Source organism: Carlito syrichta, unplaced genomic scaffold (assembly GCF_000164805.1).
Source record: "Carlito syrichta isolate Samal-C Ts95f unplaced genomic scaffold, Tarsius_syrichta-2.0.1 Scaffold309425, whole genome shotgun sequence".
Classification (NCBI taxonomy): Eukaryota; Metazoa; Chordata; class Mammalia; order Primates; family Tarsiidae; genus Carlito; species Carlito syrichta.
In genome coordinates this window covers 429964-452203 of record NW_007253521.1, presented here as the reverse complement: position 1 = coordinate 452203, position 22240 = coordinate 429964, and the positions used below count along the sequence as shown (strand labels likewise).

The 22240-nt window shown below is 37.9% G+C and overlaps 1 protein-coding gene across 2 annotated transcripts in view; it reads left to right on the top strand.

The window, feature by feature from the left end:
- The window catches only part of DLC1 (DLC1 Rho GTPase activating protein), a 447354-nt gene that overhangs the window by 348580 nt on the left and 76534 nt on the right, over positions 1–22240 (top strand). The gene's annotated exons all lie outside the window — the stretch shown is intronic.

The window sequence follows — 22240 nt, the reverse complement described above, 5'->3', positions numbered from 1 at the left end:
GGGTTTGAGACCAACCTGGGCAACTTGGTAAGACCTCGTCTCTACAGTAAATCAAAAAATAAGCCGGACATGATGGCACACACCTGTAGTTTCCAGCTACTTGGAAAGCTGAGGCAGAAGGATCGCCTGAGCCTAGCAAGTCAAGGGTGTGGTAGCCCTGATCATGCCACTGCACTCCAACCTGGGCAACAGAGTGAGACTCTGACTCAAGAAAGAAATTCCACTGGGAATTTCATCCCAAAATCAGATATATAGTAAACATCCCACAAATGTGGCTCCTCTGAAGAGGTGGTCATGTGCAATACCTCAAAAATTCCCAGATAACTTTGATTAATTTCCTCATTCCTTCCTTTTGACATTAAAACTCTAGATCTCCCCAGCATCATGCTGTTTCCCAAATTTGGTCTACATATAATGAAAATTGTAATATGTTTATTTACTGGTTAAGTGTCTTTCTCTGTCTCTCTTCTATATCATTTATATAGTCCTCTGCCATCCTTCTGCCCATCTTGGGATGCCGTCATCAAACAATCACAGAACGTGTTTTTCTGCAACAATCCCCATCGACAAATATTAATGACCACCTAGTCTTTGCTAAATACCACTCTAAACTCTGAACATGATCACTTCCCCAAAGGGACTTACAGGCTAGTGAGAAGAGCAGAGAGGTTAAAATAACTCCTTCATTCAACAAATATTTATTGAACATCTATCACATGCCACTTAGTCTTACACTCCAGGGACACATCAATGACTGAAACAGACAAAATGCCTGAGGTGGTAGAGCTCACATTCTACAGGTGAGAGGTAAACAATAGAGAAACGAAATAAAAGTATACATTCTGTATATATTATGATGTTGGAAGGTAACAGGTACTATGGGAACAAATGAAAAGCAGAGATGAGGTATTCTGAAGAGAAAAGGAATGTGGGTGACATGAAATAAGATCACTTGAGAAAGAGAAATTAAGTAAAGATGTGAAGGGTAAGGAGGCAGCCATGTTGGCTGTTTGAGGCAAGAGCAAAGTGCAAAGGCCTTGAAGTGAGTGAGAACCAACTACAAGTCCCCCCTCCTTTTTTTAGGTTCACTTTTAAGAAACATCAAGGTTGCCAATATAGGAACAACAGAGAGCAAGGGAAGGGTAGTGGGAGAAAAAGTCTGAGGGGTGACAGAAGGGAGCACCTGGCAGGGTATTTTAAGGACTTTGATTTTTACTGTGGGTAAGCTATAAAAGCAGTGGTAGATTAGCAGAAGAGTGATGTTATTTAAATTTTGATAGAACCACTCCAACAACTACGTTGCTAATAGCTGCAAGAGGGACAAGAATTGAAGCAAGGAAACTAAGAAGCTATTAGAATCATCCACGAGATGATATTGTCTTGGACCCAGTTGATAGCCGTAGAGGTGGTTTAGTGGTGGGTATATTGCGAAGGTCACAAGATTTGCTGACAATTAGAGTATAGAGCATGAGAGAAAGGAAGAAGGCAAGAATGATTAGACAATATTTGGGTAGGATGGGATGAGGTGAGAAAAGTTGTCGGGAGCCAGGAGGGAGAACAGAGAAAGAAGCATGATTTGACAAGGAAATCAGGAGTTCATGATTGGCTCAATAATTAAGTTTTAAGCACTTATTAGACATCAAATTATACATGCAGTTGAATAAATAGATCTGGAATTCAGGGGGAAAGTTGAGAGATATAAATTTGGGAGTTATTAGCATATAGATGATATTAAGGCCATGAGTCTAGATGAGCTCATCAAAGAGAGAGTTTTATCAGAGGAGGCATCAAAGGTGTCTGAGCCCTAAGGCATTCACACATTAAATGTCTGCAGAATACTAGAACCCAGCAAGAGACTGAACACCATGGCCAATGAGGTAACTAGGAGAGTGTCATGCTCAGGAATCCAAGTGAAAAAAATTTTTCAAGGGGCACTGAAAGTGATTCACTTGGCTGGGCCTGGTGGCTCATGCCTATAATCCCAGCACTTTAGGAGGCCGAGGTGAGAGGCCTGAGCCCACGAGTTCGAAACCAGCCTGGGCAACTTGGTGAGACCTCATCTCTATAATAAATCAAAGGTTAACCGGGCGTGGTGGCACGTGCCTGTAGTTCCAGTTACTTGGAAGGCTGAGGCAGAAGGATCACCTGAGCCCAGTAGAGAGAGGCTGCGTTGGCTGTCAGCGTGCCATTGCACTCCAGCCTGGGTGACAGAGAGAGACTCCAACTCAAAAAAAAAACCAAAGAAAGTGATTCATTTATCAAATAACTCTTTAGGTCAGGAGATAAAGACCTAAGAGCTGCCTATTGGATCTGGCAACATCCAGACAACATTGGAGAGTCAGTCATGACCTCCAGATTCGCAGTTTTGGTGGTGTGGTAGAAGTTAAGGCCTAACTGGAGTGGATTCAAGAGACGTGGAAAGGAAAGAAATTGGAGACAGTGAGTGTAGATGACACTTTAAAGATGTTTGGGAGGCTGAGGTGAGTGGACTGCCTGAGCCCGCGGGTTCGAGACCCTCCTGGGCAGGTGAGACCTCATCTCTACAATAAATCAAAAGACTAGCCAGGCATGGTAGCGCGCACCTGTAATTCCAGCTACTTGGAAGGCTGAGGCGGAAGGATCGCTGGAGCCCAGCAGGTCGAGGCTGCGGTGGCCGGGAGCGGCCACTGCACTCCAGTCTGGGCGACAGAGTGAGACTCCAACTCGGAAAAAAAAAAAGATGTTTCTAGCGTCTGTTCTTCCCACCTTTGTTCTCAGGGAGGGAAGAAGGAGGAAAAGGGATACATAACACACTAGCTGCCAGGTCCACTATCTGGGAAGAGAGGGCCTGCTAGAAGCCCAAACCTCACCTGCAGGCAATTTACTTATGTAGTCAGTCCTCACATGTATCCCACAACTCTAAAATAAAATAAAATAAAATTTGATCCTATAAAAAAAAGTTGTTTCACAGTAAAAGGGAACAAATAGATGAGTTGAAATAGCTGCAGCAGAAGTGGATTCAAGAAAGGTTTTTGTGCTGCTGTGATAACTTAGGAGAAAAAGAAGATGTGATAACCAGGAGATGGGGCGATTTGCTGGAGCCCTAAAGTAAGCAAGAAGCAGTGAGATTTAGTCTTCGCTTGTGCTTAGATGACTGCATAAGTGAGATTAAGAACAACCTGGCAAATAAGCATGTGGTTAAAGTGAGAAGACAGCAGGCAATTATCATGTTGAAGTGTTTCCCTCTCTCTGCTCCCTTCCTCACAAAAAGCCATTTTGTCTTACAACTTACATTTTAAAACTTCCTGTTTGTTCCCATTAATTTTTTGTACCACTAGAAAGTTCCACACCAGACATTGGTAAATATGTGTATGTTTGAGCTAAAATGGGACCTTATTTGATAAATTTGAAAATAGATGTCTTCAACCGCCAAAAAAAAGGGAGCATTATCTGTCAGGTGCTACATTGTAAAATCAATGAATAAAAAATAGAATTTCTGAATGAGAAGATAAAAATTAATTCTTATCTATATTTTATGCCTGTTACCCACTTGGGACAACTTTATATTTTCTATGTTTAAGTGCAGAGATGTTCTATTTTTAGAAAATTCATTTTGTAGGATTGCTTTGCTGGGCTCAGGCAATCCACTCACCTCAGCCTCCCAAAGTGTGGGATTACAGGCTGAGCCACCGAGCCCGGCGGATGGATAAATTAATGAATTGATAGATGGATCAATGGATGGTTGGATCTATGGGTCAATGACGGATGGATAGATAGATCCTTATATAAATACTTTTTAATGTCATTTGAAGAATGTTCTCTAACTTAAAGTCAGCACTTTAAGTGCATTGTGCTAAAACCTTTTATAGTTCAATTCTCTATCTTTAATTTACATGATTCATCTCTTATATGTTCTAAAGCTGTTTATAACTCTCTATTCTTGCCAGAAGAGCACATGATCTTCCATGCAAGATAAGGAACTGACAAGGCAATTGAGAAGCATTTTCTATGAGGAAGAAATTTAATTTGTATTCTGAGCCCTCTATCTACAAATTTGTCGAGGTCTACTACCTCCCAGCACCCATGGATTCTGACATTTATAAATAAGTCATAACTTGAAGACATGATTGTGTCAATAAAATGCATATTCTGTTTATGCACAAAGCAAATGTCAATGTTAGTAGGAGCTCTTTATGCCATTTATTGATTGATTTGTGGTTGGTTTATGCATTTCTTAAGTGTAACATCAGAAACACAACCAGTATAAGAAACACAAACTCCCTTCATCTTCTTCCCTCTAGCACAGTTATTAAAGAATCAGTAGTGCCTTGTGTGTTTAGGTGACATGTATTTTTCTGAAGTTTTGTTATTTTTAACTATACAATACAACATATCTGAAGATTACATTTAAATTTGATTTTTAGCAATGCCTGGCTTAAGAAAGCTATGAATTTAGAGTATTAACATTAGTACAACTAACATTTATTTGTTTCATATCTGTTATGTATGTTTAACCCGCTGTTCTGTGACCAAAAAAGTGCTTCCCTTCAGGTGGCTAACAATCTAGTGGGTAAGAGAGATACATACACAGTTAACACAACTAACTAAGTAATGAAGTAATTGCTTTAATAGAAGCACAAACAAAGCAGAGCACAGAGCAATTAATTTGACTGGACAAAAGACAATAGGTCTACTGCCTTTTAGCGCGAACCTTGAAATGAATCAAGCGAGTAAAAAAAAATGTCTGTCAACACAGTCTGCCTTTGATAAATACCTGGATTACAAATAATATATATGAGTTCACTACATGATCAAGGCTCACATCTAGGGCTACCACTGATACGCAGTAATTCTTACTGTCACAAACCCAATGATATGTTGATTTTTTAAAGAGAATCAAACCAAAGAGGCATACCAAGCATGCATGCTAAGTAACCGACTTTTTGTTAGCTTTTTATTAAATAATAATATACTTACAGAAAAGTGAATGTATCTGTACAAATTGATTTTTTAAATTTTATTTGCCTTTTATTTTTTAATTTTTAATTGTCTTTCATTTTAGAATTATGGGGTAACAAGTGGGAATTTACTGCAAAAGTAGGTTGCATGCAGGTAAAGTTTGGGTTTCTAGCTGGCCCTCTCTCCCTGATAATGGACCAGATACCCAATGTATTGTCCTGTGTCCTCATCCCTCCTCCCTTCCAGCCCCGTTCCCCCCCTCCCCCAGCAGTGTCCAGCATCTGCCAATCTCACCCTTGTGCTAGTGTGACCAGAGATCAGGGCCCGGTTATGATTGAGAACATGCGATATTGAGTTCTTTTATTCTGTGATAGTTCACTTAGTATTATGTTCTCTAACTGCATCCAAGTTGCTATGAAGGCCATGATTTTGTTCTTCTTTATGGCTGCATAATAGTTCATATTGTATATATTTTCTTTATCTAGTTCACTTTTGATGGGCATCTGGGTTGAGTCCTTGTTTGTTCTATTGCGAATAGTGCTGCCATAAACGTTTGTGCAGGTGTCTTTTTGGTAGAGTGATTTATGTTTCTCTGGATATATTCCCAAGAGAAGAATCGCTGGATAATATGGAAGCTCAATTTTTGTTCTTTGAGAAACCACCACACTGCTTTCCACAGAAAGTGAACTAGTTTACATTCCCACCAACAATATAGAAATGTCTCCTTTTCCCTGCAGCTGCACGAACCTCTGTCGTTTTTTTACTTGTTAATGATAACCATCCTTACACTGTAGTTTTGATTTGCATTTATCTGATGATTAGTGAGGCTGAGCATTTTTTCAGTGTTTGTTGGCTGCTTGTATGGCATCCTTTGAAAAGTGCCTGTTCACATCCTTTGCCCACTTTTTACTGGGGTTGTTATATATATTTTTTTCCTTTCTATTCATTTGAGTTCCTTATAGATCCTTGTAGATCCCGGATGTTAGGCCTTTGTCAGATGCATAGCTTGCATCTTGTACCTTGGTGGTTTCTTTTGCTGTGCAAAAACTTTTCAGTTCAATAAGGTCTCACCTGTCAATATTAGCTTATGTTGCATTTGTTTTGAGGATTTGGCCATGAATTTATCACCTGCTCTAATGACCAGGAGGATGTTCCCTACATTTTCTTCTAAGATTCTTATAGTTTAAGGCTTTACATTTAAGTCCTTGGTCCATTTTGAGTTAATTTTTTTATTTGGTGAAAGGTAGATATCCAGTTTCATTCTTCTACATGCAGCTAGCCAGTTTTCCCAGTACTGTTTGCTAAAATATGGTTTCCTTTCTGCAATATTTGTTATTGATGACTTTGTCAAAGATGAGTTGGTTGAGGGACTGTGTTTTTATTACTGGATTCTTCTGTTTCATTGGTCTATGTGGCTATCCCTGTACCAATACAAAGCCATCTTGGTTACTGTAGCCCTATAATAAAGTTTAAAGTCTGGAAGTGTGATGCCTTCAGCATTGTTCCTTTTGCTGAGGCTTGCTTTAGCTATTCATGGTCTTTTTTGCTTCCATCTGAATTTCTTTATTGTCTTTTCTAGGTCTGTAAAAATGATATTAGAAATTTGATAGGGATTGCATTGAATTTATAGATTGCCTTGGGTAGGATGGACATCTTGACAATATGGATTCTTCCAATCCATGAACATGGGATGTTTTTCCGTTTGTTTGAATCATCCTTGATTTATTTGAGCAGTGTTTTGTAGTTCTTATTGTAACTTTGGTTAGACAATGCCAAGGCATCCACCAGAGAGGAATACCAAGCATTCATGCTAATTGACTTTTTGTTAACTTTTTATTAAATAACAATATACATACAGAAAAGTGCATGTATAATTGTAAAGATTGATAAAATTTTTTTAAAAGACCATATTTGTTTAACCAAAACGCACATTAAGAAACAAAACATTACCAGTGCTGCAGAAGACCCTCTTGTGCTCCCAACCTGAAGTCACTACCATACCCACCCCCATGGTTCCTGATTTCTAACAATAGAGATTCATTCTGCTTTCACATAAATATAGTCATGCTATCTTGTGTCAAGCTCTTTTGTGTCTGGCTTCCCTCACTCATCATTATAGTCATGAGATTCATCATCTGTTGTGTGAAGTTGTAGTATGTCCGGTTTCATTGTTCTGCAGTGTTCTATTGTATTGACAGACTACAATTTATTTATACATTCTACTGTTGATGTGCATTTGGATGGTTTCCAATTTGCAGCTATTGCAAATAATGCTGCAACAGGCATTTGTGTTTTGGTGAACAAATGCATATATTTCTGGATGATACATTTTTATTTGGTATATATTTGGTAGAACTGCTATATCACAGTGGATAGATACTTCCAAGTAGTTTTCTGAACTGTACTAATTTATATTCCCACTAGAAGTGTGTTGTTGTTGTCTTTAAGAAATAGGGTCTTACTTTGTCACCTGGGCTAGAGTGCAGTGGCATGACTGCAACCTCAAACTCTTGAACTCAAGCAATCCTTCTGCCTCCACCTTCCAAATATTTGGGACTACAGGCACCTTGCTACCATGCTGGCTCATATTTAATTTATTTTATTTTATTTTTTTATACACAGGGATCTTTCTATGCTGTTCAGGGTGGCCTCAAGCTCCTGGCCTCAAGTGAGCTTTCTCCTCTGCCTCCCAAAGTATTAGGATTACAGGGAAGGGCCTACACTCCTACAAGAAGTTCATGCAAGTTTCACATCCAACTCTTAGTATTTTCTATCTGTTTCATTTTAGCCATTCTGGGGGATGTATAGAGATTACCTGTCTTTTTTGTACTGTTTTTGTTTGTTTGTTTTTTGAGAAAGCAGGATTTATTGAGAGGACAGAAAAGCTCCCACTGTGGGAGGGGACCCAAAGGAACTGCCCTTCTTAATGTTTTTTAAGAGTGCTTTATATAGATAGGAAGTCATTTATAAGTTATATGTATTGTGAAAAATCTTCTCCCACGCTCTTTTTTTTTTTTTTTTTTAAAGCAGGATTTATTAAGAGAACAGAAAAGCTCCCACAGTGGGAGGGGACCCAAAGGAACTGCCCTTCTTAATGTTTTTTAAGAGTGCTTTATATAGATAGGAAGTCATTTATAAGTTATATGTATTGTGAAAAATCTTCTCCCACGCTCTTTTTTTTTTTTTTTTTTAAAGCAGGATTTATTAAGAGAACAGAAAAGCTCCCACAGTGGGAGGGGACCCAAAGGAACTGCCCTTCTTAATGTTTTTTAAGAGTGCTTTATATAGATAGGAAGTCATTTATAAGTTATATGTATTGTGAAAAATCTTCTCCCACGCTCTTTTTTTTTTTTTTTTTTAAAGCAGGATTTATTAAGAGAACAGAAAAGCTCCCACAGTGGGAGGGGACCCAAAGGAACTGCCCTTCTTAATGTTTTTTAAGAGTGCTTTATATAGATAGGAAGTCATTTATAAGTTATATGTATTGTGAAAAATCTTCTCCCACGCTCTTTTTTTTTTTTTTTTTTAAAGCAGGATTTATTAAGAGAACAGAAAAGCTCCCACAGTGGGAGGGGACCCAAAGGAACTGCCCTTCTTAATGTTTTTTAAGAGTGCTTTATATAGATAGGAAGTCATTTATAAGTTATATGTATTGTGAAAAATCTTCTCCCACGCTCTTTTTTTTTTTTTTTTTTAAAGCAGGATTTATTAAGAGAACAGAAAAGCTCCCACAGTGGGAGGGGACCCAAAGGAACTGCCCTTCTTAATGTTTTTTAAGAGTGCTTTATATAGATAGGAAGTCATTTATAAGTTATATGTATTGTGAAAAATCTTCTCCCACGCTCTTTTTTTTTTTTTTTTTTAAAGCAGGATTTATTAAGAGAACAGAAAAGCTCCCACAGTGGGAGGGGACCCAAAGGAACTGCCCTTCTTAATGTTTTTTAAGAGTGCTTTATATAGATAGGAAGTCATTTATAAGTTATATGTATTGTGAAAAATCTTCTCCCACGCTCTTTTTTTTTTTTTTTTTTAAAGCAGGATTTATTAAGAGAACAGAAAAGCTCCCACAGTGGGAGGGGACCCAAAGGAACTGCCCTTCTTAATGTTTTTTAAGAGTGCTTTATATAGATAGGAAGTCATTTATAAGTTATATGTATTGTGAAAAATCTTCTCCCACGCTCTTTTTTTTTTTTTTTTTTAAAGCAGGATTTATTAAGAGAACAGAAAAGCTCCCACAGTGGGAGGGGACCCAAAGGAACTGCCCTTCTTAATGTTTTTTAAGAGTGCTTTATATAGATAGGAAGTCATTTATAAGTTATATGTATTGTGAAAAATCTTCTCCCACGCTCTTTTTTTTTTTTTTTTTTGAGTTGGAGTCTCACTCTGTCACCCAGACTGGAGTGCAGTGGCCGCTCCTGGACACTGCAGCCTCAGCCTGCTAGGGTCCGGTGATCCTTCCGCCTCAACCTTCCAAGTAGTCTCCCACTCTCTTAATGGTGTCTTTTGGTGAAGTGAAGTTCATATAGGACACCTGTCATTTTTCTTTTATGGTTAGTTCTTTTGTGGACCGTCTTTTGGGTTATCTGTGAAGACTGCCCACTCCCAATACAAAAAGAAATTCTACTTTTTCTCTAAGATTTTTTATTATTTACCTTTCACATCTAGATCTGCAACCCATTGAAATTATTTTTTAAATCTATGATGGGACTTCATGGTCAAATTTTTTATCCTATGTGGATATGCAACTGACTCAGAATCATTTTATTGAAACTGATAATTTTTTAAATGTATTCAAGATATATTAGATCTGCCAAAATAGATAAGAATTAAATGTATCCATTCTATCATATTCAATATTTTCTACTATCTGAAATACTAGCTTAAGTGTCAGGACTATTTTATGTTGATGACTAACTCAAATTTCCGGCAAATAGTAAAGAGGAAACTAGAGAAGAAATAAGTTCACCTCACTACTATAAATTATATCTTGTAAGGTGATATGAAAATTAAATAATTCATTCTACAGATATTAAATTGGAGTTGTTACACTCTGAGTCTGCATTTTTCATTCTGTCCAGAAATAGCACTTGTTTTTATGTGATTCTCAGTCCAAGAATCAGAAATTTTCCTGGTTACACTAATGAGTAGAATAATATCTGAAATATAAAATAGCAAAATGAATAGAAATATTGGCCTTCTTTTGCCCCAGATTACCACAATATGAAATTGTGGCCTTTGCTGTCACTACGTATTATGCCCTTCAAATTCCACTTGAAAGAATAATTGCTTTGTAGTGTATATATTAGTAAGCCTCTAAAACTCAAGTGTTTTACCATGTCTCTTATGCAGGAATTTGAGGAAGTAAGGTCGGATACTATAGCACTTACAAAATTCTGTAAACAATACACTCAGTTTGCTGAGAGGTGTTATATTTAAATAGCATAAATGTGCTTTTTCATTTGCTATCGTTCCTGGAATTGTGAAAACAATTTTTAAAAATTATTTCTCAAAGTAAGCAGATGACATAAATAAAACTAATGACACATCATCCAAATATCCAAATTTTTATATAGAAATGAACAGTAAAAAAGGTGAAATATATTTTATAAAATTTCACACAACCTAAGTAACCAAAAAAAAAAATTTCCCTAAAACAAAACTGAGTCTCTAATCTCTCAAACTCAGTAGACTCAATGGCTGATATATCACTGTCACATAGAAATATTTTGTTCCATCCTGACAGTCATCTACAAAACAATTAAAATTTTTTAAATGGCTGGACATGGTGGCTTACACCTGTAATCCCAGCTCTTTAGGAGACTGAGGATGGAGGGATTACTTGAGGCCAGGAGTTTGAAACCAGCCTGTGCAGCATAGTTAAAAAAAAATTAGTTCTATAAAAATTCAAAAAAGTAGACAGGCATAGTGGCATGCTCCTGTAATCCCAGCTACTCAAGAGGCTGAGGAGGGAGTATTACTTGAACTCAGGAGTTCAAGGCTGCATTGAGCCATGATGGTGCCACTGTCCTCCAGTCTGGGTGACAGAGTGAAAGTCCAGCTGAAAAAGAATAAAATAAAATAAAACTTAAAAATCATGAGATGCCGGGCTCGGTGGCTCAGCCTGTAATCCCGCGCCTTGGGAGGCTGAGGTGAGTGGATTGCCTGAGCCCATGGGTGCGAGACCCGCCTGGGCAACTTGGTGAGACCTCATCTCTACAAAAAAAAAAAAAAAAAAATTAGCCGGGTATGATAGCGGAGCCCAGCAGGTCGAGGCTGCAGTGGCCGGGAGCAGCCACTGCATTCCAGTCTGGGCGACAGAGAGAGACTACAACTCAAAAAAAAAAAAAAATCATAAGAGAGCTAAGAAATTTTAAAACTTGGTAGATGTTATAAGATACCATGATTACTTTTTAAAGGTGTGATTGTGGCTTAATTTTTTAAAAACTTATATTCAGTTCCTCAAGATATGTTCTGAAATATATTTTGATGAAATGACATGGTATCTGGAGTTTATTTCGCAATAAACCACTCAAGTTGGGATGAAGTAGGTGAGATATGGACAAAACAAGATTGGCAATGACTTAATTATTGTTGAAGGTGAGTCATAGCCAAAAGGAAATTTATATTTTTTCTATTTTTGTATATGTTTGACATTTTGTACAATAAGTTAAAACATATTTCATTATAGATACACATTAATATGCTGAGGCAGTAATTCTTCCCCACTTTTGGTATTTTTCATGCACTATTTAATGTTTTTCCTAAGTTCTATCAATGTCTCTCATGGACATACTGTCTTCTTACAATTGCCTAGCATATCTTTTTTTAAAATTATATTTTACATATTTTACATATTTATGGGATACATAGTAATGTTTTGATGCATACAATATATACTGATCAGATCAGAGTAATTTGCATATCCATCATCTCAAACATTTATCATTTCTTTGTGTTGGGATTATTCAATATCCTCTTTCTAGTCATCTGAAACAATATAAAATATACATATAAGCTATATGATATACATTACATATGTAATATTCTTAGCTATAGTCATCCTACAAGTTGTATGGAATACTAGAACATATTCCTGCTATCTGTAATTTTGCATCCTTTAACAGATCTTTTCCTATCTCCATCTTCTCCCTATCCTTCCCAGTCCCTAGTATCCTCTGTTCTACTTTTTACTACTGTGAAATCATGCCTGGCCCATTTTACTTTGTAAATTTGTAATCTAATTTTTTTACATATACACAGATATATATAACACATAAAATCACATACTCACTATACATGAATACACGATAAAGGTGCACGTCACTGATTTTAATGGTTCAAATAGGAATTCACTTTTGCACTCTTGCTTTGCATAAATCTTTTTGGCAGATAGATTAAATGAGTAAATATATACCTGCTTCAAACAGTCTTAGCTTGACATACTTATGCTAGGCCTCCCTCTACATCCCTGGCTCTGTCATCCTCCTTGCCCATACATAACTGGTCCACTTGTTTTAGGAAATACTCATCAGAAATAATGATTCAGAAAAAGACCACTCCCTGTCTGGGTGCAAAGGCTCATGCCTATAGTCCCAGCACTTTGCAAGGCTGAGGCAAGAGGATAGCTTGAGTCCAAGAGTTCAAGACCAGTCGGGGAACATAGTGAGACCTCTTCTTTACAAAAAATCAAAACAATTAGCCAGGCATGGTGGCATTCATCTATAGTCCCTGCTACTTTGGAGGATGACATGGAAGGATCACCTCAGCCCAGGAGGTCGAGGCCACAGTGAGCCGTGATCATGCGACTGCACAACAACCTGGGCAACAGAGTAAGACTCTGACTCAAAAAAAAAAAAAAAAAAGCCCACTCCCTTTATTCAAAAGTATTATTTTTAATTCAAAGAAGATTCTATCTAGTTTGAAGATATAGTCTAATCTAAAATATGTCTTTAAAGAGAAATAATTCAGTTAACAAGGCAAGTGTGTATTACCAGTAACATATAAGCACAGTCTGTATACATACATAATTGTGACCCATTGGAGAAGTATCTTATTTGAGCACTAGTTGCAAAATGGAAGAAGCCAGAGCCCCCCCCCACCCAACTGCTACTGAATGGTCTTTGTGACTTGTTTTTCTGACTCTCTTTCCCTCTCTCCATGATCAATAACTCTTTTTCATGTAGCCTTTTGTTCATAGGGATCACTGCTTTTAGACCCTGGACACTCATCCATGCTTATTGAAGAAAACATAGGTTTTCTTCACAAATTAGAGGTTTTCCATCATATTGTTTTCTTCTTATTACAAGTCTTTAAACCTTTAGCAAGCTGCTTGTTTCTCACAACTTTACTAAAAACAGAAAAGCCCTTCCTCCTTCTACCACACAATTTTGACCTTAAGGGTATTTTCTCTCAAGAGAATACAGTTTGTTTGCTTGTGTTCCTTTGCAAACATTTCTTGGTTACCTCTGCAGGTGTGGTCCCTGGCAGTTGTTAGACAAGATCGGTGGGGTCCTGCGAGTAGCCTAGGAGACTCACAGAAAACCCACATCAGTCAGAAAGTTACTGAGCACTCAGTGAAGTGAGTTAACTGTTTTGGTTGAAACCATCTCAGTCTCAGCCTCAATCCAATGACTTCCTCAACGTGGGTTAACTTTAGCTCTCCTTAACTCTGTCTCTGAGCCTGTCTTTTCTCCATTACAAAATGAGAATAATAATAATAATATCTATCTTATAAGGTCATACGAGAATTAAATAATCTAAGTGAAAGTACTTAGTCCAGGCATAGTGGCTTGCACCTATAATCCTAGCTTCAACATAGCAAGACCAAATACAGGTGGTGGGGTGAGATTGGCAGTTGAAGGAAATTGCCAGGGGAGGGAGGGACACACCTCATCGACAAGGGTACCTGCATAATGAACATTTGTATACCTAACCCTGAATTGTACCCCACACCTTTAAAATAAAGAAAAACAAAACAAACAAACTAAACTAAAAAAAGTTAACAGTAAAAAATAAGTCAAGCGTGGTGGCATGTGCCTACAGTCTTAACTACTTGGGAGGCTGAGACAGAAGGATCGCTTAAGCCTAGGAGTTGTAGGCAGCAGTGAGTAGATGGTTTAAAGTTGAAAATTATCACTTAAACATCTAAACACTTAAAGACCTAAATATCTATATATTTAAGGTAGAAAATGTGGATCTTAATTATGATTTAATATTTGGCAAAGATATGGGCCAGCTAAGTTAGTAAAAGTTCCAAAAATACATTCTAACTCTCAAATCTTTTCAAATCTATAGTTTCATATGTATTTTAAATTCAATAAACTAAGTAGTTTTATCCTTAATTTAATAGCTGAAAAAAAAGGCAGAACTATGAATGAAAGAGATACATTATTTGGTTTCTGTAGATGCACGGAAAGTTAAGTAATCAGATTGGTCTGAAAATAAAGACTATGCAGAGAGTTTAAATTCTCATCCTTCATGAGCTCTTGGCTTTCCTCCCCTGGTTTGCAAGAAGCAAACTCTGATGGGGAACTTTAAAAACAGGACTCAATTGTTTATTCACTTCAAGGTATTCAAGACAATTCCATAAAGCCCCTTTCAAAAAGATGCTGATTTTTAAAATATATATGTTCACTCTGAGTTCAAGACAATTTCAAAACAATCATACTAACCTGTGTTGAAAAAAACAGCAGGATCAATGATCACTAAACATGTAGAGAAAAGAAAACATTTTGTACAGCCTAATGACTTTTTTGTTACCAACTGAGGGTCTGAAATCAGAGACGTAGCAACATCAATTTGAGGAATTTGGAGAAGTAGCAGAAATGAATGAGAAACCAGGAACTTGAGATGAGAGTAATCTAGGGTTAAAATGAATCTCTCAGTCTCTGGAAGATTCTGGAAGCTGATTTCTACATTTCTTTTAATATGGGACTTAGAAAGTTCATGTTAGATCAGTTAAGCTACTGAGAAATATAACTTCTGTTTTCTGATATTGAAATAGAATCAACCATGCAAATCTAGTTTTGGAGTTTGTTAAAAATAGTACAAGTTCTTGACTAACTGAAGTCTGACAAGTTCAAATCCCGAAATCTCTAAAATAAACTGAGTCCAGATTGCATTATTTGTAAAAGAAATTATAATAATCATTAACCTTTATTGAAGGGCTGCCATGTTCCAACCCCTGATCTAAGTTTATGTATAATGGCTTCATTTAATAACACTTACTGAAATCCTACTACTTACCTCACAGGAAATGATCAGATGTGAGGGATAAATGAGCTACAAAGTGTAAAAATCCCAGCACTGTGTGTCTGGAACATACTAGTTACTACATAATAGTTGGCTTCCTTTCTTTGGTTTCTCTTATTGGCAAGTTTTCCTAGCAGTGATTTTGGTTATTGAGTATACAGCGGGCCACACCCTGTCAGAGATCTCTGTCAGTGAAGATATTTGCATAAACGCTGAAACAAGGATAGGACATAACTCTTTTAAAAAATTACCAATCTGACTCCTCCGACTCCATAAATTAGGCTTCTTTTCTTTTCTTTTTTTGAGTCTGAGTCTTACTTTATCATCCAGGCTGAGTGTGGTGGCATGCTCACAGCCACCACAGCCTCAACATGCTGGGTTCAGGCAATCCTTCTGCCTCAGCCTTCCAAGTAACTGGAGCCACGGGCACATCACCACACCTGGCTAATTTTTTTTATTTATTGTAGAGAGGAGGTCTTGCCAAGTTACCCAAGCTGGTCTTGAACCCCTGGACTCAGGCAGTCCTCTCGCCTCGACCTCCCAAAGTGCTGGGATTACAGGCATGAGCCACTGTGTCCAGCCTATAAATTAGTTTTAAAAATAGCTGCCCCCAAATGATGTCTATACAAGATGCATTATTCTCAAAAGAATAGCACCATACAAATGAAGCATAATTATTGTTCTTTTGGGTTTATTTTTATGATCAACTTTTTAATGGGGATAATGGCAAGTAGACTTCCTGATCTTCTTAGACTTAGTTCTGAGCCCATGAACTGATTCTGAGCTCTGCTCTATCATGGACAGGCATTCTGTACCTGCCACAGTAGGATTCATTTGGAATTCACTTTTGGCCCAAACCTGCCCTCCCTTCCTTCCCCAGTAAGCCCTCACCTGGGGCATCATCTAGAAACACTGACCTCTCCTGAGGGTTTTGAGACTCAGAGTATTCTAGCTGTACCCTCTGCAAGGCCTTGACTAGCTGTTATATCTTAGGACCGTAAATAGAAATCTGCTTTCTTCCGTATGTAAACACTTTTAAAAGTTATAGAGTCCCAGTGAAAGCTCAGTGGACTCTTAGTCCCTATAGACTTCATGTCTATTAGAAAACTTTTTTAAATCATATAAGTTGAGAATAAAAATACATTTAGGTCAGTTCAGCCTTAATGGCATAAATCATACCATTCCTGAAAGTTTACTTAGCTCTTAGTAAAAACCCTTGACACTTAATTGTGATACAATAATTTAGTAGCAACTTCTTCTTTCTTGCTGGAATCCAAAACTGAAGTAAAGATATTCTCTTTTTTCACTGGCACCATAGAAGAATTTCCAGATCTTTGTTAAACTTTACAATTTATTTTCTCCTCCTGCTTCAGCAATTTCTGAGATGGCTACTCGTAGCATCCTCTAATAACCAGTAAATCCAGTGACATTAATATACTGAATAAACATAAAATGAGTTGTATTTTTTTAAACCGCAGCTTCCAGAACTTTCCAGAATCATACAGTACTCTATTTCACTTTTTAACGTCTTACTCTCAATTCAGAAAACTTCTATTCATTTCCTATTACTGTGAAAGGCTGCTCAATGAATTTGTTTCTCATGGACTATGACCACTTTAAGTAAGACTTTCTATTGTATTTCTCTCATCATACAAGAACTATATGGCTTTTCAAATAATAAAGGACAGGTAAAAAAGCATCCGTCATAACAACTTTTATCTCTGAAAATTTTAGTATGCATAAGTAGCTTTCTCTAGCATAGCAGGTCTTAATAACAATTAGCACAAAGTAAAATTATTATACTAAATGAATTTGAAATCAGATTTATTTCATAAATCACAGATTTTTAGATCTTTAAAGGACCCAAAACAAGAAATATTCTTCTATGTTGTTAACTTCTTTGAGAAATTAATGAATGGCAATAGCACCAACAGATTTTTATTTTTAAAGAAAATTTTGATTTAGACTACCTCTGCTATTTTTCAGATGGAGAAATTGAGGTTCCATGGCTTAAGACTTGGCCAAAGCCATAGAACAAGTTCTAAGGCCCAAGCGTGAACTGAAACCTAAGTACCTTGGCGCTTAACTAGTAGTGGTTTTTATTAGTGAGAAGAGCTATTCTTTAGTGAGTTTCTACTTTAAAGCAAACAATATTCTGAGATAGTTTATCCATGTTAACTCTAAACTTTAAATAAGTAAAACCCTACAAGATAGCTAGATAGGGATTATTTTTAAAATTTGAGGAATTGAGTAATTTGCCCAAGTTCAACAACAGAGCCAATATTTAAATCCCTGAATATACAAATTCCAGCGCAAGAAAAAAAAGTATTACATTCAAAATAATCTCTCTCATTGGACATGGTTGATTCATCTGTGAGAAATAAATAAGCCAATCAAAGCTTAAAAACAAGTTATGCTGAGTAGGTTCTAACCTTGAGCTGTGTAGCAGTAAAACCCCCAAATTTCCAAGTATGACATATCACATTTCCTTCTGATCCTCAACACGGCGAAGATGGATATCTGCCTCTGCGCTATTTCTGGATGAATAATAAACTTCACAGAAAATCCTAAATCCTATTTCCTATACCCATGACCTTTTCTGCAATGCAAAGAGAACTATGTGCTCCTCCTAACATTATGATAATAAATTAGATTCTTCAGCCCAACCATTTTAACTACAGAGTCACCATCAGGAAAAACAAAACTCTAATCATCGAGTTCATTTCCTGACTACTGTGGGGGATTTTGGGCATTCTAGAACCACAGATAGATATAAAAACAAAAAGGTCACTCACGTACCTCTCTGACCAAAATAGTGCCCATCAATAACTGGTCTGGTGTGGACTTCACTTTGAATTTTAAAAGTAAATGTAAAACAGTCAGTTGTTTATCTCTCTGTCTTCCAAGAGGAAGATCAAAAGGAGGCTTATCTGGACTGGAGACAGTTTATTTCCATCTCAGAACAAAAGACAAAAGATACTGGGTCCTTTCCTTTCCTTTGAGTTCCTGTGCCTATTCCTTTCCACTCCCTTTCCTGATCGGCAATAATATCCTGACCATTAATCTATGTATTTTAAGCAGAAAAAATCAATTTCTGGGACTTGTCTCATTTATTTTCATAACAGGAACAATGGAAATAGCATCAAATTGCTGTTGGGAGTAAAAGAGATTTAAAATGCCCTGTCAGACTTTTCTTTCTGACACCTGATGCTACAAGGAACTAAAGTACATCCGGGGCAAGATGTAGAAGCAGACCTAAGAGCTCTAGGAAGAAGAATTTTATTTAGGAAAATATTACTGGCCCTTCTTATCATTAACATTTGGAAAAGCCATCTGATATTCAAATTAATCCATTTCTTTATTGGGAAACCACTCTAATCTAAAGACTATTTGTGCTGCTTTCTTTACTCAATCAAAGGCTTAAAGATACATTTTAAAAATATTTTAGAAGTGGTCTCATAAGAAAGATAAAGATATAAGAAATGGAGAACAAGTATAGCAGTATTAGAGATATTGTCAGTGTAACTTAGAGAGGCCTGATCTGAGACAACTTCTAGCCTGATTCTTTATTTTCAAAGTTTAATTTTCCTTAGAACACAGAAATTGAAGGGGAAAAAGGTAAATTTGTTATTTTAAAAAACCCAACAAACACTCTAAGTGGACTAAGTAAATGATGACCAGTGTACATTGTTAGTCATATAAGACTAAATTGTCTGACTGAGTGGTCTAAAAGTAAGTTTAGTTTTTGTTTTTGTTTTAAATTGTGGCTTAATGAAATGACACATGTAATTTATATTTCCCAGTTGGAATTACTGATGGTTAAAATAATCCATGCAGGTGATGTCATTTGCAGGATTGTATGGATCAAATAAACACTATTTTGTGGGACTCCCACTGGAATTAAGTCACTGAGCCAACGGGAATTGTCATTAGAAATTCATTTCTGCAGGTGTCCTTGTAACTTATCACATAGCAAGGCCGTGCTTTTCTAGGATCTGTACTCTGATTTCAGGCATCTCATCCATCAGGCCACAAATAACCACTAATAGTGGCTTCAAGACCCAGTAGATAAAATACCCAACTTTCCCCACTGAGAAGCCATTCAGTTTTAATCCATAATCCTCAGTGAAATGAGGGTAAGAACCTCAGCTAAATCCAAAAGGAGCTATGGTCCAGATCACACACATAATATATGTAATTCTGTGTAATCAGAGTCGCTTACTAAAGAGTCCCCAAATCCCCAATATAAAGATTAAGTTCCCTTGCAATCTTTCAAAAGAAGTCTTGACCAATTAGACTTAAGAACACAGAAAATTTTAAGACAAAAGCAGACTTTAGTCTGCTTTAGCAAAGTCGACTTTAGTCAGCTTTTATACCTTTTACCCCCTTAACTCTCTTTGTAACCATTTTCTGAATTATCTCTTTGCTGAGTGTTTACCCTAGAATGTACACAGATTCCTTCCACTAGAAAAGACCTTTTGTTCATTTCCTCTAGTTGCGTAGCTTAGCTCACCCCACTCAGGCTTTTTCTTGTTCATTCAGGACTCAATCCATTTTCTGGGTTTTGTTTCCTTTGAAAGGAGAACTGGACAGTATTTCTCTAACTCCTCTTTCTTGATACTCATCATATGGAAGTGGGTTCATGGCTCAAGAAGCCTGCCTGCTTTTCTGCCAGCTCTGACAGATAAGGAATTTTTTTCCAGGGCCACGGGGCAGCCATTCTCAGTGGCCTCTGGACTCACCTGTCCAGGTCCCACCTGGGTTCCAGTATCCACAGCCCTTCTCTCTGATAACTTGCTGTGAGCTGGGAGATGCTTAAAGGGATTTTATTTTTATTTTTGTTTTAGAGTTGGGGAGCTTGCTATGTTTCTCAGGCTAGTCTCAAACTCCTGGACTCAAGCAATCCTCCTACCTCGGCCTCCCAAAGTGTTGCAATTACAGGTGTGAACCACCATGCCAGACCCTTTAAAGGATTTTAAGTAGCCAAATATATAATCAGAGGTATGTTTGAGAAAACTTATTTGGCAGTTTACATAGGTTGGCGTATTTAATCAGTTTAAATAAGGTGACTTAAAGAGAAATTAGACACAAGGAGACTAGTTAATGGTCTATAGTCCTGATGAATAGTATGGCCTGAATTAGAGTCATGGCAAGGGCAATGAAAGATGCACTACAAAGGTAGAATTTGCTGGGCTTAAGAATTCATCAGCAGCCTGGCTCGGTGGCTCAACCTGTAATCCCACGCCTTTGGGAGGCTGAGGTGAGTGGATTGCCTGAGCCCGCGGATTCGAGACCCGCCTTGGCAGCGAGACCTCGTCTCTACAATAAATAAAAAAATCAGCCGAGCGTGGTTGCGCATGCCTGTAATTCCGGCTACTTGGAAGGCTGAGGCGGAAGGATCACTGGAGCCCAGCAGGTCGAGGCTGCGGTGGCCAGGAGCGGTCACTGCACTCCAGTCTGGGTGACAGAGTGAGACTCCAACTCAAAAAAAAAGAATTCATCAGCATAGAGGGAAGAGATTAAATAATACAAAAGAGTAAGTGGTCAAAAAAAGATGTCAGCATTTAGAGCCTATGAACTTGGAATGACATCATGCCATTAAGAAAACTCTGGGGGCCGGGCTCGGTGGCTCACCCTGTAATCCCAGCACTTTGGGAGGCCAAGGCGAGTGGATTGCCTGAATCCATGGGTTCGAGACCAGCCCTGGCAACTTGGCGAGCCCTCATCTCTACAATAAATCAAAAATTAGCTGGGCATGGTATCACACGCCTGTAGTTCTGGCTACTTGGAAGGCTGAGGCGGAAGGATTGCTGGAGCCCAGCAGGTCATTGCTGGGGTGGCAGTGAGCGTGCCACTGCACTCCAGCCCGGGCAATGTAGTAAGATCTCAACTCAAAAAAAAAAAAAAAGAAAGAAAACAATGAAAGAAATGGTGAATTTAGTTGGAAATAAGTTTTGAGGCCATACACTTTAAGATGCAGAGATAACAACCCCTTTCTAGCTCTCATGTCCCGCATTCCCACCTTTGAGGAAATTGGCCTTGACACCATGGTGGAACACAGTATATCAGGCTATACACCAGGAGGAGTCATACTAGTGACCCTGAATTAAACACTTTCCTGGGTTTGACTCTCTGGACTGATCTAACAGGCTAAGTGATATGACCCAGAGAGTCAATATATGAATGTGTGCTTAAGGAAATGGACCCAAGGAAGTCATTCCCCCTACTTCTTGGCAAGGACACAAGGCTAAGTGGAAAGAGAATTATGGCCATTCGTGTGGTTTGCTGTTTTCACCAGAGTAAGAGAATACACAAAGGTGCTGAGGCTAATATTTTAATTAGAGTATCCACTGCTTTAGTTATGCTCTTCAGGAAAACGTAGTTGTAGCAGCAGCTATTTAAGGTTTCAGGGATCCTGGTCAAATCTTTCTTTCCAAAAGAGCCACAGCACACAAATCCTGGCCATGTGTCCAGCTTCACCACTAATAGCATTATGTTAGAGATGCCAATAGAACATGAAAGTAGAGACCACTCCCTGGCTGTTGACACTGGAGCACTTTGTGATGAAGTTGTAACATCTCCAGAAATTCAGAAATGCTGCTTCTCAATCCATGTGCCATTTACCTACCAGCGACCCTTTCAGTGCATCATGCCCAAACCATTCAAATTTTTGCCTGCTTATTTCCTTTTTGAATTAGGCTGCTTATCTTTCCTTCAGCTTCTAATTTTTTTTTTTTTTGACTTGAAGTCTCACTTCATTGTCCAGGCTGGAGTGCAATGATACACTCATGGCCACCCCGGTGTCAACCTGCTGACCTCCAGCCATCCTTCCACCTCAGTCTTCCAAATAGCCAGAACTACAGTCATGCACTACCACGCCCAGCTAATTTTTTGGTTTTTTTGCTTTTTATTTTATTTTATTTTTTTTTGAGTTGGAGTCTCACTCTGTCACCCAGGCTGGAGAGCAGTAGCATGCTCCCAGCCACTGCAGCCTCGACCTGTTGGGCTCAGACGATCTTTCCACCTCAGCTTTCCAAGTCGCTGGAACTAC